Below are 15,647 nucleotides of genomic sequence, written 5' to 3'. Positions count from 1 at the left end.
TGGAATTCTCTGCCACAGAGGGTAGTCGAGGCCAGTTCATTGGCTATATTTAAGAGGGAGTTAGATGTGGCCCTTGTCGCTAAAGGGATCAGGGGGTATGGAGAGAAGGCAGGTACGGGATACTGAGTTGGATGATCAGCCATGATCATATTGAATGGCGGTGCAGGCTCGAAGGGCCGAATGGCCTACTCATGCACCTATTTTCTATGTCTATGTTTCTATGTTTAGGACCCCCAATGACAGATTAATAATACACTCTAGTTCAGATGCATATTTTCCTTTCCTTTCCTTACTTTCGTTAATAGCCCAGCACGCAAACACAGACCTGGATGTTGCTCACAATATGCACTAGCAATCTATGCCAAACCTATCATGTCTCCAAGGAATTTCAGCACCAGTCACTCCAAAGGTGAAGCTGCCTTTTCCCATCGTCTGAATTCCGCTTCCCTCTCCCTCGCTGTACGAAAATATACTTCTGGCAAAGAAAAGAACGATTTTGCAAAGATCAAAGTGTACGCCACCATCAGTAACTTTACCCAAACAATCATCTTACCCAAGACATTCCCACAGAGGCGACCTTGGAGCACTTCTAATAATGTGCACAGCATTCTATGTACAAAAGCATACAATCAAAACAAGCCAAGGCACTGGGCAGCCTTCAAACACTGGAACAGTTGGATCAAATATCAGTGAAAGCAGCAAGGTCACTCTTCGTAGTGTGTAGAATGCAAAGGCTTTTGGCAGTGGTTCTGAGGTTGGTCCTTGGTCAAAGAGCAGCTATATTAATTTGGCTGACATTAGCAAGGAGAATAACCCCTTCCTCCAATCGAACCAGCATTACAAAAAAGGGCTCATCTGTTCCCTTCTTTAACCCATTTTTTTTTTAAATCCTGGGACTGGAAAGAAGCCAAAGTCTCAGCTGGACGTGTGGTTCAGAATCTCAAGTGTGGAAAATGCACAATGGACAGACTTTTCCCCTCAAGAAGTTTTTAAACCACTGTGATATCGCAATAGGTGCACAGCTTGAAATGGAGCATTGGAAGGAAAATTGAATAAACACAGAAATTTCAGTACAGTAAGGCCTCAGAAGTGAAATGTTAACTCTTTCTGCAAATGCTACCTGACCTGCTGAGTGCTTCCGGCTTATTTCAGTTCTTACTTCAAAATGTTCAGCATTTTGAGTTCTTGGTTTCATTGTCAGGCACAGTGGAGTCACCGAGTCAAACAATGTGGAAACAGCCCATTTGGCTCAACCTGCCCGCACCTAACAACATGTCTCATCTATAATAGTCCCACTGCCTGCATTTGGCCCATACCCCTCTAAAACTGTCCTATCCAATAGCAAAGTAAATATTGTTTTGACAGAGTCTTAGATTAATACAGTGTGGAAACAGGCCCTTCGCTTCAACTCGACCAACAATGTCCCAGCTACCCTAGTCCCACTTGCCTGCGCTTGGTCCATAACCCTCCAAACCTGTCCTATCCATGTACCTGTCCAACTGTTTCTTAAACGATGGGATAATCCCAGCCTCAACTACCTCCTCTGGCAGCTTGTTCCATACACCCACTTTTACACTTTGTGTAACAAAGTTACCTCTCGGATTCCTATTAAATCTTTTTCCCTTCGCCTTGAACCTATGTCCTCAGGTCCTCGATTCCCCTACTCTGGGTAAAAGACTCTGTGCATCTACCCGATCTATTCCTCTCATGATTTTGTACATCTCCCCTCATCCTCCTACACTCCATGGAATAGAGACCCAGCCTACTCAACCTCTCCCTATAGCTCACACCCTCTAGTCCTGGCAACATGTCCTAAGGAATCGCACCTTGGTCAAAGCTTTCCTATTACAATCAGGGGACCATTTGAGAAATGTACTTGCAGACAGATGATACACACTTGCCTCCATCCACTTTTCTGCCTGGATTTTCTTCCAACAGCGGCTGATGATTTTATATTTTAATAAATATGTCTGAGAATTTTGTTTGTGATCTTTCACCCACAGGACTGTATAAAATGTATTATTGCAGAATTTGCCAAGGGACGGTGTTTGAATAGAATTACAGTGGGGTTGCCACGGCACCTCACCCACCTGGAAACTGCAGTGATGACATTTCCAAAAATATAATGGAAAATGTTTCAGCAATCCTTGTATTGAGTGCATGGGCAGTTGCAAGATAGCAGCCAAACAGAAATGCCTTGTCATCAGTCTTGTTTCATGCATTCAGTTCCAAGAGTTCCAATGAAGGGTCATTAATCTGAAATATTAACAATGTTTTCCTCTCTCTGTAAATGGTGCCTGAGACGCAAGACTTTTTTAATGCTCTCATATCAGATTTCCAGCATCTACATCTTGATTTTAACTTTTCGATTGCTGTTGTAAAGCTCATCCATGTTAACTCTAATTGTCACTCCACAAATGGTGCTGGACTTCAGTTCCACATTTGGTCGCTCGAGCGCAAATCAAGTCTGAAACCTGCGGTACATGCCAACAATAGACATTTTCTTTCAAACGCTCCAAACTCGACACACTCCAATTTACAACAATTTTCCAATTTTCTGCTTTTCATTTTCAAAAGTGTTATTCATTTGGATAAGCGAGCAAGCAGCCAGCTTGATACAGACAACAGTTAAATGGTACTACTTAGAACTTGGGGCCAAGAAACGATTGATGCAACCAAAAGTCAAATTGTTTGGAATATTTCCAGACTCCTTGGATCTGTACAAAAGATAGATCACTTGTGGGAGAGTCCAAGCCAAAGGGACAAAATAGGATATGGTGTAGGGGGATACTGACCCAACGCAGGCAAATGTTTTATCATAGGTGGGCATGGCCATTTGCATGCTGTAGAAATCTATGACTCGAAGGTAGGTGCTGATTGATCAAAGGAACATGAGAGGAATAGGTCGGGTAGATGCACAGAGTCTCTTGCCCAGAGTAGGTGAATCGAGGACCGGAGGCCATAGGTTTATGGTGAAGGGGAAAAGATTTATTGGGAATCCGAGGGGTAACTTTTTCACACAATAGGTGGTGGGTGTATGTAACAAGCTGCCAGAGGAAGTGGTTGAGGCTGGGACTATCGTCCAATGTTTAAGAAACATTCAGACAGGTGCATGGATAGGACAGGTTTGGAGGGATATAGGCCAAACGCAGGTAGCTGAGACATGTTGGCTGGTGAGGGCAAGTTGGGCCCAAGTGCCTGTTTCCATGCTTCATCACTCTATGACTCTGACTCTAACAATTGAGGTAAAGATTGGAAATGGGTCACAACGAGAACAAGCTGTGAGAAATGGGAGAAGCAGGGAATATTGATTCATGCAAGATGGTGTGTTTATGTTTATTATTCTCACATGCAGCATTTGCATGCTATCCAAACATATAAGATAACGCAGCATACAAACGTAATCAATTCAAACTCAAGTACAATAAATACGAGTAATGGGGAAGATGCAGAATACAGAATGTAGTTTTTAGCATTGTAGCGTGTTAGTTGCAGAGACTACCACAGAATCTTAATGCACACGGAAGTGAAAGAAGTAGATGGAATGCAAAGCCTCGAAAAGGGAATAAATAGAACATAGAACAGAACAGCAGAGGAACAGGTCCATCATCGATGTTTTACAGAGATGTTGCCTGACCCACATTCTGTCGTTTTGTGTAAACCAGCATCTGCATTTCATTGTTTCCACATGAGAAGAAAGCGAGGAGGAATCTCAAAATCAATTGTATGAAAGGAAATAGCTTTTGATTAACCATAATTTCAATCAGTTCAGCTGCACCAGAAGTGACAAATGGAAGATAATAATAGTAAAGTTCTTTGGGAAGCATATATATAGAGTTACTCGTTCTTTTATAATACCACATCCCAAATTACTCCGGCACCTTAACCCAAAGAGTTACTTTCTGAAATATGATTATCCAAGATGTGTTGGAATGAATCAACACTAACTGCTTTCGCTGTCTCTCTGGGACTCAGTGTTCTTGAAAAAACAAACAAGATAATTTGAAAGAAAAGCATCAGGGAATAAACTCGTCAAACCCATGAAAAGGTTGTGTGGGAAACAATTTAACAGTTCTAACAAGATGTTAGTTCCACTTTTGGCCAAACGAGTACATTCCTGCAACAATATTCTCAGTGTTTGGCTCAGGAACTGAGCTCGCAGCGCACACACAAAATAGCTGATAAAGCTTAAGGGATTTGTTACACATTCCAAGGTCCTTCGGAAAAGTTCTGACCCCATGCTGTGACATGGACGAGGTGGCCAGCTGGGCGACCCCCAGAGTTATGATGCACCAGATGAATAGTGAGAGCAAAGAAAATGACAGCAGTGATATCTCACTGCCAGTTTCCCCCCCCGATCCGTCACTTTACTGGCTTGTTTGTACCACATTCTGGTGTTTTGTTTTGCATTTGCCCAAAATCGGAAAACCCGACAGCAAAGAGTTAAGTTGGCTTTCGAGGATTTATTGGTGGAGTGACATAGAAATTATCCATCAGTTTAATGCTTGCATTGATTTTTTTTTTGATTTTTGATTTTGTTTTAAAGAGTTCCAAATAAGCATTCCATCCCAGTACACTTCTGATGAAAAACAAACTCACAAGTTACATTCATGGTGGGATTAATGGACCCAGGGCTCCCCTTATTCAATGGGGTCGAGCAGCCAATATTAATCCATCCTATCTCTCCTTCATAAACATAGAAACATAGAAAATAGGTGCAGGAGTAGGCCATTCGGCCCTTCGAGCCTGCACCTCCATTCGATATGATCATGGCTGATCATCCAACTCAGTATCCCATCCCTGCCTTCTCTCCATACCCCCTGATCCCTTTAGCCACAAGGGCCACATCTAACTCCCTCTTAAATATAGCCAATGAACTGGCCTCAACTACCTTCTGCGGCAGAGAATTCCACAGATTCACCACCCTCTGTGTCACCACTCATGTGCCTCCTACCTGTAGCTTGAATGTAATAGTGAAGGGATTACAAAATCTGTGACTTTGATTGTCTGGAGAATGATTGTCTTCATGGATGTACAGATTCACGATGGCCCCTTCACCATGGAGGAGCTGCGAAAAGTGAAGACCTCACTGAAGCAAGGGAAGAGTCCAGGTCCTGATAATATCCCTCCAGAGGTGTTGAAAAACGGTGAGCTCGAGGACATCATGCTCAAGTTTTGCAACACAGCGCTAATATTGAATGTCAAGCCAACACAGTGGTCACAATCCAACATCATCCCCGTCCCCAAATCTGGGAGCCTGAACAAGACTGACAACTATTGTGGCATCAGCCTGACACGTGTCTTGACCAAGGTCTACAACCGCTTGATTCTCAACCAGATTAGGGCTGCTATCGACCCGAAGCTACGTTACAATCAGAATGGCTTCAGAGAGAAGAGGAACATGGTCACACAGATCCTTGCCCTCCAAAAATCATCGAGGAGGTGAAGAATAACAACCTGCCGGCCGTCCTAACCTTCATAGACTTCAAGAAGGCATTTGACTCGATTCATCGATACAAAATTATGAGGATTTTGAAGGCTTACAGTATCCCTCCTCGTCTCCTGAGAGCAATTGAGGATATGCACTTGGACACCACGACCAAGGTTGTCACCCCAGATAGCGGGAGCAAAGTGTTCGAGATCCTCGCGGGGTTCTTACAGGGAGATACGCTGGCAACCTTTCTCTTCGTCATTGTCCTTGATAATGCCATGGGGCAAGTGTTCAACATGAGGACCTCGGTTTCATAATCACCCCAAGGCGTTCGAGAAGAATCAGGCCAGTCAACTTGACATCGTCCTGCTGCAGACCAGATTAGGGAGGCCCAGGAGCTGCTCGGCAGGGTCTAGACAGAGTGTAAGAAAGTGGGCCTCCACCTCAATGCCAAGAAGACGGAGTACATGGCGTTCAACGTTGGTGACCATGAGCCTCTCAAGACCAGTGGCGGTGCATCTCTTAAGAAAGTGGAAGACTTCAAATACCTGGGAGCGAGGATGCAGAGCTCGGAGAATGGCATCAAGGTCCGGAAAACGCTTGCATGGAAAGCCCTCAATAACATGGGGAAAATCTGGATGTCTCAGATGTCTAAGGGTCTCAAACAGAGATTTCTTAAGCAACTGTAGAGACCATATTATTGTACAGGTGTGAGGCATGGACTCTCATTCGAGCACTGTCCAAGTCTCTCGATGGTACCAACACCTGAATGCTCAGACAAGCTCAAAAATGTCAGTTGGAAGGACCACATCACCAACGGCCAGCTCTATGGGGAGATTCCCTGTCCGACCGAGAAGATCAGGTGGAGAAGGATGAGGCTCGCTGGTCACTACCACCGCCACCCAGAAACGCCAGTAAACAAGGTTGTGCTGTGGGAACCCACCCATGGAAGATGTGACCCGGGACGGCCAATCAAGGCGATGCTGAAGACATTGATGGAAGACGCATGTGTAGAGACAAAAGAGGAGCTTGCCAGCTGCATGGAGGACAGAGATGTGTGGTGCGTCCGTCACCGTGCCCGTCGGAAACTAGCAACACAGCCCCGTTAATAATTTCACCGATTTAATAATAAATAATAATAATAATAATAAATTGTGACAAAAAGAAGATATTAATAGTAAAGTTCTTTCGGAAGCACAGATCTGAAGTTACTCATTCATTTATAACCACATCCCAAATTACTCCAGTACCTTAACCAAATGCAATATAACCCCAAATGATAAAATGGAAAATCCTTAAACGAACTTGAAGAGGAAAGAAAAATAAACAATAACATGCATAATGCTATTACAGTGAAATAACAGGAGCAGTTTCCTTTTAAACTTTGAAAACATAATTTCCAATAGCAGAACTCCAATTGAAACTAAAATATCTGGGATTTTTTTTATTGGTGCCGAAGCAAAGAATACATAGGTAACTTTGAGCCCCAATCAATCAGGTCATGATCAATCTGCTTCAACTCTACTCAAACAGAAAGAATTCATGTGCAAAGCATGATGTGAGGTATTAACAATCTTCACAAAATGGCATCCATAGGTCACCGTGTTGCTTGCCATTATCAGCTGAAATTTTACCAGCACCGGACAGGTTTAACTAATTATCCCAACATCTGCAGTGGGTTTGATGCTTGTATTTCATCAAGAGAAACCTATGGTGATGGATCGGAGGTGAAAGTCACTCCACAGGTCACCTTTTTTTCCCTCTCGCAAATACCTCTCCACACCTCCCCCATCTAGAATCTCCCCACAACCCCTTTCATGAACAACGGATGGCTGCAGATTGGAAACATATTATTATGTTGATCATTTGCCAAAAGTGCACTTTGTAATACCTAGAAAGAAATAACAAAAAAAAAAATTTGGCAGTTATATCAGGACTGTCATGTCTCCAGAACATCTTGAAAAAAAGTAATAGCAAGGAACTGCAGTTGCTGGTTTACCAAAGAAAGACAAAGTGCTGGAGTAATGGGGCTGTCCCACTGTACGAACTAATTCAAGAATTCTCTGGAGTTTCCCCTGATTCGAACTCGGAGAATTACGGTAATAGCCGCTCGTAGGTACTCGGGGCTCTCGTGGACGTTTTTCAACATGTTGAAAAATCTTCACGAGCTTACCGCAGTTTCCCGAGTACCTGCCGTTAGTGTTACGAGCCGTTAAGAGACGTCCCGAGCTCCGACGTACCAGCTACGTACATTCTACGTGCTTACCACGAGTTTGATTTTTTTTTAAACGCGGGAGAGCTCTTGAATTAGCTCGTACAGTGGGACAGCCCCTTTACTCAGTGGGTCAGGCAGCATCTCTGGAGAACATGAATAGGTGATATTGCAGGTCAGAAGTCTTCTTAAGATACTGGACTGTCTAGTCCTGACCTGAAACGTCACCTACTAATGTTCTCCAGAGATGTTGCCTGACCCACTGAGTAAAGGGGCTGTCCCACTGTACGAGCTAATTCAAGAGCTCTCCCGCGTTTAAAAAAAAATCAAACTCGTGGTAAGCACGTAGAATGTACGTAGCTGGTACGTCGGAGCTCGGGACGTCTCTTAACGGCTCGTAACACTAACGGCAGGTACTCGGGAAACGCGGTAAGCTCGTGAAGATTTTTCAACATGTTGAAAAACGTCCACGAGAGCCCCGAGTACCTACGAGCGGCTATTACCGTAATTCTCCAGTCTTTTCTTTTTAAAAACAGGCATTTTTGAAGTGCAACTCCTGTTTGGTTGAGCATGCAATAACCTGTTTTTAGTAATGATGTTTGAATAATTAGCCATGACACTATGAAAAACCATCCAGTTTACTTTTAAAATTGCGTCATGGGATTATGATAACTTGAGTGGGAAGTAGGGCCTCCCATCCAAAAGACCCCAACAGCATTGTATTTCCCAAGTGGAACACTGGAGTGCTGACTGAAACCATCTCATGTTTTCAAGAGAGAGTTAGATATAGCTCTTAGGGCTAATGGAATCAAGGGATATGGGGAGAAGGCAGGAACGGAGAAATACAATAGTTTGCAGAGTATTCCACTGGACTCTTGACATGCAGCACAACTCTTATTGCAAGAAATGAAGAGCTCTTAACACTGAAACCAAACATATGCATGAGTATGAAAGAAGCTCTGAATTTAACTTCGGTAGAGTTGCTGCCTTACAGATTCAGATTCAGGTTCAAACTTTATTGTCATTGTGCAGTGTACAGAGACAACGAGATGTAGTTAGCATCTCACCCAGAAGAACGAACATAGAATAATGGAACTGTAAAATATATATTATTTTTTTTATTTTTTTTTACTGTTCCATTTTTCTATGTCCGTTTTTCTGGGTGAGATGCTAACTGCATCTCGTTGTCTCTGTACTTGTACACTGCACAATGTCAATAAAGTTTGAATCTGAATCTGTAAGGCAGCACCAGAGACCTGGGTTCGATCCCAACTACTTCTCCAGCCCGTGTCACGGGGTTGGAACGACATGGAGCGGGGCTGTACATCACCCGGCGTGGCTTCAATGGCCGCGGGACATTCCAGCGCTCGCCGGGGGCTCCAACTTTGTGACTTTTAGACCTAGAGCGGGGCCGTACATCGCCCGGCGCGGCCTAAAATGGCCGTGGGACATACCATCGCCCGCCTAGGGTTTCAACATCGGGAGAGAAATGGAGAGCAGGGGAGAGAAAAGACTTTGCCTTCCATCACAGCGAGGAGGAGGTTCACTGTGATGGATGTTTGTGTGAATTGGTTGTGTGTCTTGTAGGAATCGTTTTTGTTTGTATGGCTGTAGAAACAGAGTTTCGTTTGAGCCTCACTGAGGTTCAAATGACAATAAATATTGTATCTTCACACTGTGTTTTTGATTTTCTGTTTTTGGATTGAATTCTGTTTTTAATTTGTGTCTCTGTGATGTCTTTATTACTTGTTATATTCCGATTATATGTTTTTATTCCGATTACTATGTAAGGTGTCCTTGAGATGTCTGAAAGGCGCCCATTAAATAAAATGTATTATTATTATTATTATTGTATTGTATTGTAACTACGGGTGCTGTCTGCACAGAGTTTATATGTTCTTCCCGTGACCTGCGTGGGTTTTCTCGGAGAAGCTGCGATTTCCTCCCACATTATAAAGACGCACAGGGTTGTAGGTTGATTGGCATAATTGTAAATTGTTGCTCGTGTATGTAGCATAGCGATAGTGTGGACTCGGTGGGGCAAAGAGCCTGTTTCTGCGCTGTATCTCTAAACTAAAAACTATCTACTGTACATTCCAAAGAAAAAAGGCTCAACTAAGCTATTACATGTATCAAGCTTCTATGATTATATGAGCTCGGTTTGAGGTGTAAAGACTGCACATGGTATATTGACTCAAATGATCAACCCAACACTGGAAGTAAATTTGACAAGTAAATTGAGACCAAAGGTTATGCTTGTGAGTCTCCAAGTTAAACAAATTCCAGTTGTTACATATGTATTAAATCTAATCTACCCGCACATGGGTTTCAGGCTCCTGATGAAATATCTCAAAATCTCCATAGGCTGAAACTGTGGTCACATGTTAAGGAATTGGTATTTCCGATTGCTCAATAATTAGTGGGCAAAGGCATTCGGAAACTAAATTTGGCCATCAGCCGAGAAGAAAATATTTTCTGTTGCAGCCACAAAATGTAGGGTATTGTTTGGGCAAAGGCGAAAAGGAGCCTGGGTCTCCAAGTAATTAAAACGACATTGAGGCAATGGAAAAAAGCAGTGCGCAGAAGAAAAAGTAGGAGTGTAATAGAACGGAGAGTAAAAAGATCAGGAATGGCTGAGGTTCTTTTCTCTGGAAAAGAAAATGCCACAACTTAATTTGATAGATATCTTTAAAAATGATGACAAGAATTTAATGTGCGAGACAGGAAAGCTGTTATTACTTGTAGGGAAAGCAGAATTTAGTGGCTATTAAATAGCCAGTGAAAAGCTAGCAGGGAATTTGGAGTAAAAAGTAGTCTATATATCAAGAAAAGATGTGGAACTTACTGGCGCGGAGAGACGAGGCAGATAGACTTTAGACTTTTAGAGAAACAGTCCCACCTATTCGTCCCACCGAGTTAGCGCCGACCAGCGACCATCTCGTACACTCGCACTATCCTACACACTAGGGACTAGTAACAAGTTTACCAAAGCTAATTAACCTACAAACCTAGAATGTGGGGGGGAAGGAACACCCAGACAAAAACCCATGTAACAGGGAGAATGTACAAACTCCATACAGACAGCACCCGTAGTCAGGATCAAACCCATGTCTCTGGCGCTGCAAGGCAGCAGCTCTACGCTGAGCCACTGTGCCCCCCCCCCCAATATAGCACAGTGAAGATAATTAAAATGTGCAGAGGGAAAAAGGTATACACCGATAGACCTTATTCTGGGTGAATGGAAGTGTCATGAACTGAAGATAGACACAAAAAGCTGGAGTAACTCAGTCATTAACTGGTTCACTGACGAATGCACTTCTACACTGTAGATTATATTCCATTTTTTGCTAGCTAAGTTTCCTCACTTACATTTTAAAATATATATAGATATTGGATGTAAATAGAAGATTTATTGCATCCACAACCAGAGATTCCCAAGGCTAGAAGTGGATATGACACCTCACCTCCAGCTTAATTCCAAAACATTCAAACAGCACCTGATGATGAAAGTTTATTTCCATCCGTACGCACTTTAAGACAAGAACAAAATCAGGCAAATCGATTCAATCCATTCAGCCTCGCAACAAATTCCCATTCTGTGAATTAACTGCCCCGAAAGAGTTAAAGAGAGTCACACAGAGGGTGATGGGTGTCTGGAATGAGGCAGAAACTATTTAAAAGGCATTTGGACGTGTACATGGGTAGGGAAGGTTTAGAGGGATTTAGGCCAATCGCAGGGATGTGGGGCTGATATAGACGGGTTGGCATGGGTAAGCTGCCACAAAGGGCTTGTTTCTGTGCTGTGTGACTTAATGAACTATGGTAAACTGAAGGTTAAAACAGTAAATGTCAGAAACAGTCAGAAGACAAGCAAGAAAAGAGAAACAATGCTGTAGGTTTATGACAACAAATATAACCGAAATGCATCAGCTGGATACATTCAGTTTTTATCTCCAAAGGAATTGCCTAATCTGCTAATACTTCAGTGATTTTCTGGTTTGGTTTCAGATTTTCAGCATCTGCTATATTTTGTTCTTGCCTTGCAATAACTAGTCAAGGACATGATCCAAGTGGACACAACTGGTGCTGTCCTGAGACAGTGCATTGTTGTTTGACATAATCAACAACTCGCTGAGAGCAAATTGGCTCTTTTTCAAAATATGTATCCCATGTAAGGAAGTAAGGCAGGGAAATAATGATGATCTTTGGCCAGGAACCAAACCTGACTATTCGTACGTGGACTAGCTGGTGGGGCCATTGAAGTCAAGCTTGGTCGGGCTTGGGGATGTAGTGCAGCAGCAAATCAATGTTCCTACACATCTTTCCGGCCAGTGGCCTCCCCTGTCGTTCCCCATGATCAAGTAATTCCAGAAGCAATAGTTTGTACCAGGCATCAAATCACTGGGCTGTGAATCAGTTCCTTTGGAAAAGGAAGAGAAGCAAAAAAAAAGTGTACAAGTATGCATGTGGCAGAAACAAAGATGAGCAAGGGCTGGGGAGCCACAGTAGTCGTCACTCCATCGATCTTTCAGCACTCCAATTACAATTTAGCTGATGGACCAAGCCCTATTTCAAACTAAAATTAAACCACTAGTTAACAAAAATCAACAATTTTAATGCCTTTCCTCGTTTATTTCAAATCTATTGTGGACAGATGTTTCCAGTTCAACAAAGCCTCAGGATTAAAAAAGGACAGAGCATAAAACCTCCCGAATTAAAATGGATATTCTCTTCAGCGGCACTGGTCTAAGCAAACAAGACTAGTGAAAATACAAGCGTTCGAAGCAGGCCTATTTGTATGGCTGTGGTAGGCTCTTTACATCATGGAACAGTAAGGTCAGTGGAAAATTATTGCTTCAAAGAAACCTCTCAGTTTCAGACCTAGGGAACTCCTTTGTAAACAGCGATTGAAATATTTCACAGTGCGAGTTCTGCAAGAGCAGGAACTGATATAGACGAACGCACTACAGTGTTTTACAATGTTTGCATTGTACATACATTAATACAGGGCTCCTCTGCAACTCATTAGGCTTGCAAAAACAGTACAAGATAGAAGCCCAATCTGTATCTGATTGTTGCATGATGTCATGGCACTGGAGCTGCAGCACTGATGCAGAATTTTATTTTACCCATAAACCCCCCCAATATCTATAGATACAATGAGGGCACGCTGTTCATAAGTACATTTCTAGGAACTGAATAAGGCCAATCAGCTAATCAAGTCTACTCCGCCATTAAATCATGGCTGATCTATCGTTCATAGAAACATAGAAAATAGGTGCAGGAGTAGGCCATTCGGCCCTTCGAGCCTGCACCGCCATTCAATATGATCATGGCTGATCATCCAACTCAGTATCCCATCCCTGCCTTCTCTCCATACCCCCTGATCCCTTTAGCCACAAGGGCCACATCTAACTCCCTCTTAAATATAGACAATGAACTGGCCTCAATTACCTTCTGTGGCAGAGAATTCCACAGATTCACCACTCTCTGTGTGAACAATGTTTTTCTCATCTCGGTCCTAAAAGACTTACCCCTTATCCTTAAACTGTGACCCCTTGTTCTGGACTTCCCCAACATCGGGAACAATCTTCCTGCATCTAGCCTGTCCAACCCCTTAAGAATTTTGTACGTTTCTATAAGATCCCCCCTCAATCTTCTGAATTCTAGCGAGTACAAGCCGAGTCTATCCAGTCTTTCTTCATATGAAAGTCCTGACATCCCAGGAATCAGTCTGCTGAACCTTCTCTGTACTCCCTCTCAACCCAATTCTCCTGCCTTTGCCCCATAACCCCTGCCGCCCGCTGTAATCAAGAATTGTAGTGAAATAGAGGACAGAGGTGACAAACTAGTTAAAAGATAAAAAGAGTAATGTCCCATTTCATTTTCATCAGGATATAGACATGACTAGAAATCCCTGTTTGCTAGTGGTAAGGGGAAGGTAGGTTGGCTTCTCGACTTTTCAAAAAGCCTGTGACATTTGTCGCAACACAATGCTTTGGTAGGCCTCTTCGGAGGGCAGGGTAAGGTCAAGTATGCTGCTGTGACAGTGGAGTCACATACCGAGAACAGTAATCCCCTTCCCAAATAGGACACGCTGAACCAGTTGGGTTTTGGATCAGCATGGTGGCTGCATTACTTTTACTGATAAAAGATTCTAATTTCCATTTTGCTGTTCTCTCACCACCGTGGTAGCAGTGTTTGAACTGCTGTGTCAAACAGGAGTGCCGTCACTTTCACTGGGAACCAAGATACGCAATACCCACATCAGAAGAAGAATAAATAAAAAAGGACATCAAAATTTCAGATAGCAGCAACTTAAGAATCTGTAGTCTCACCACCAATTTTCATCAAATTATTCTCAAACAATAGCAAACAGCTCTCATGGGGTTAGAACCGGGACTGAGAATGGGTGATGCTCAGATCTCTGCATGTCCTTGCTTCTCCCCATCTCGATTAGCGTGGCCAGTTCATGATCCGCCAAGAGCAGAATGCTCCTCAATTGCTAACTGATGTTTCTTCTTCTTCTTCTTGCTTATGGCGTGCACAGCCTAAAGTTGTAGGACAACTTGATCTAGTTGATCTTATTTGATTGTGCACGCCGGGTTGATTGCATTAGTCGAAAGAGGACGGACCACGTGAAGGTTGCAATCTCCTACCCCACTGATGTTTCCAATAGGAACTACATTTATTAGTCTCAGTTTCATCAACTTCACAACCAATGAGCAGGAGAAAAAAAATTCAAAGCATAGGGCGGCATGGTGGAGCAGTGGTAGAGTTGCTACCTTACAGCACTTTCAGCAACGGAGACCAGGTTCGATTCTGACTACGGGTGCTGTCTGTATGGAGTTTGTACGTTCCCCCCGCGAGTTTTCTCTGAGACGTACTGGTATGTATGTATGTAAATTGGTTTGGTGTATGTGTAAATTGTCCCTAGTGTGTGCAGGATAGTGTTAATGTGTGGGGTGATCGCTGGTCTGCACGGACCTATTGGGCCGAATGGTCTGTTTCTGGGGCTGTCTCTATAAATTGACCATTGAACTTCATCAAATCACTAAAATCCAATAGGTTCATCCATCCCATGGATGTACACTTTAATTTTAGAAATCTTACTTCAAATTGGAATTAAGGGCACATATATACAGGGAAAATATTTCTCATACTATGTTCCCTTAGATTAAACATCTGAAAATTAAAACATGATGATGATATAACATGATGAAAAGAGCCAGGAGTATCTTGTTAACATGCACACATTATAAGCACATGCACCACACAATCAACATTTGTGATAAATAGTATGGAGAGGATAAAGGGAGGCTCTGAACTGTTTCTGAGTACTCAAAGTAAGCAAGGGCAAATTGATTCAATACTCTCGCAGTGCGTACTCCAATTGTGAGAGTTGCCAAACCCCTGTCTCAGGATTAATAAGGAAAGTCAGACAGCCAGCTGTTTTTATTTGTACATTCCTACAGGTTACACATCACAGCGAGGAAAAAAAAAAGAATCCCGACAAATTCTAGACTCCCACAGTGACAATATATCTCCTAAAGTACATGATGTTCAGGTTCCACTCCCATACGGGTAGATCGCATGAACTGAGGCATGAACCAAAATGTATTTACTCCATCACTTAGCAGCAACTGTTTCCAGTTTTTGATTTCACAGCTTGATAAGCAAATCACAAGAATGTCACTGAAAGACATCTATCATCATCCCCAACCAGATTGCGAACATCAATTCTTAGATCATCCTTTTAACACACAGACACACACACACATGCTTTCCATCTTATAAATGATTTTCAAAACAAAAATCAGTAATACAGGTAACATTATCAAATAAAGGATAAAGAACTTGCACTTCTGCAGCTCCGTTCATGGTCTCAGGATGTCCCAAAGAGCTTTACTAAAGGGCCTGTCCCACGAGCATGCGACTCCATGCGCAAGTGTGACCCAAAGGGTCTGTCCCACCAGCATGCGACTCCATGCGGCAAGCGCGACC

General features: G+C 42.9%; 1 protein-coding gene across 7 annotated transcripts in view; it reads right to left on the bottom strand.

The window, feature by feature from the left end:
- The window catches only part of nkd2 (NKD inhibitor of WNT signaling pathway 2), a 154,062-nt gene that overhangs the window by 51,860 nt on the left and 86,555 nt on the right, over positions 1–15,647 (bottom strand). The gene's annotated exons all lie outside the window — the stretch shown is intronic.

This window comes from Amblyraja radiata, chromosome 2 (genome assembly GCF_010909765.2).
Source record: "Amblyraja radiata isolate CabotCenter1 chromosome 2, sAmbRad1.1.pri, whole genome shotgun sequence".
In the NCBI taxonomy this organism is placed as follows: Eukaryota; Metazoa; Chordata; class Chondrichthyes; order Rajiformes; family Rajidae; genus Amblyraja; species Amblyraja radiata.
The sequence above is the reverse complement of the archived record's forward strand: the minus strand, read 5'-3'. Positions and strand labels throughout refer to the sequence as shown.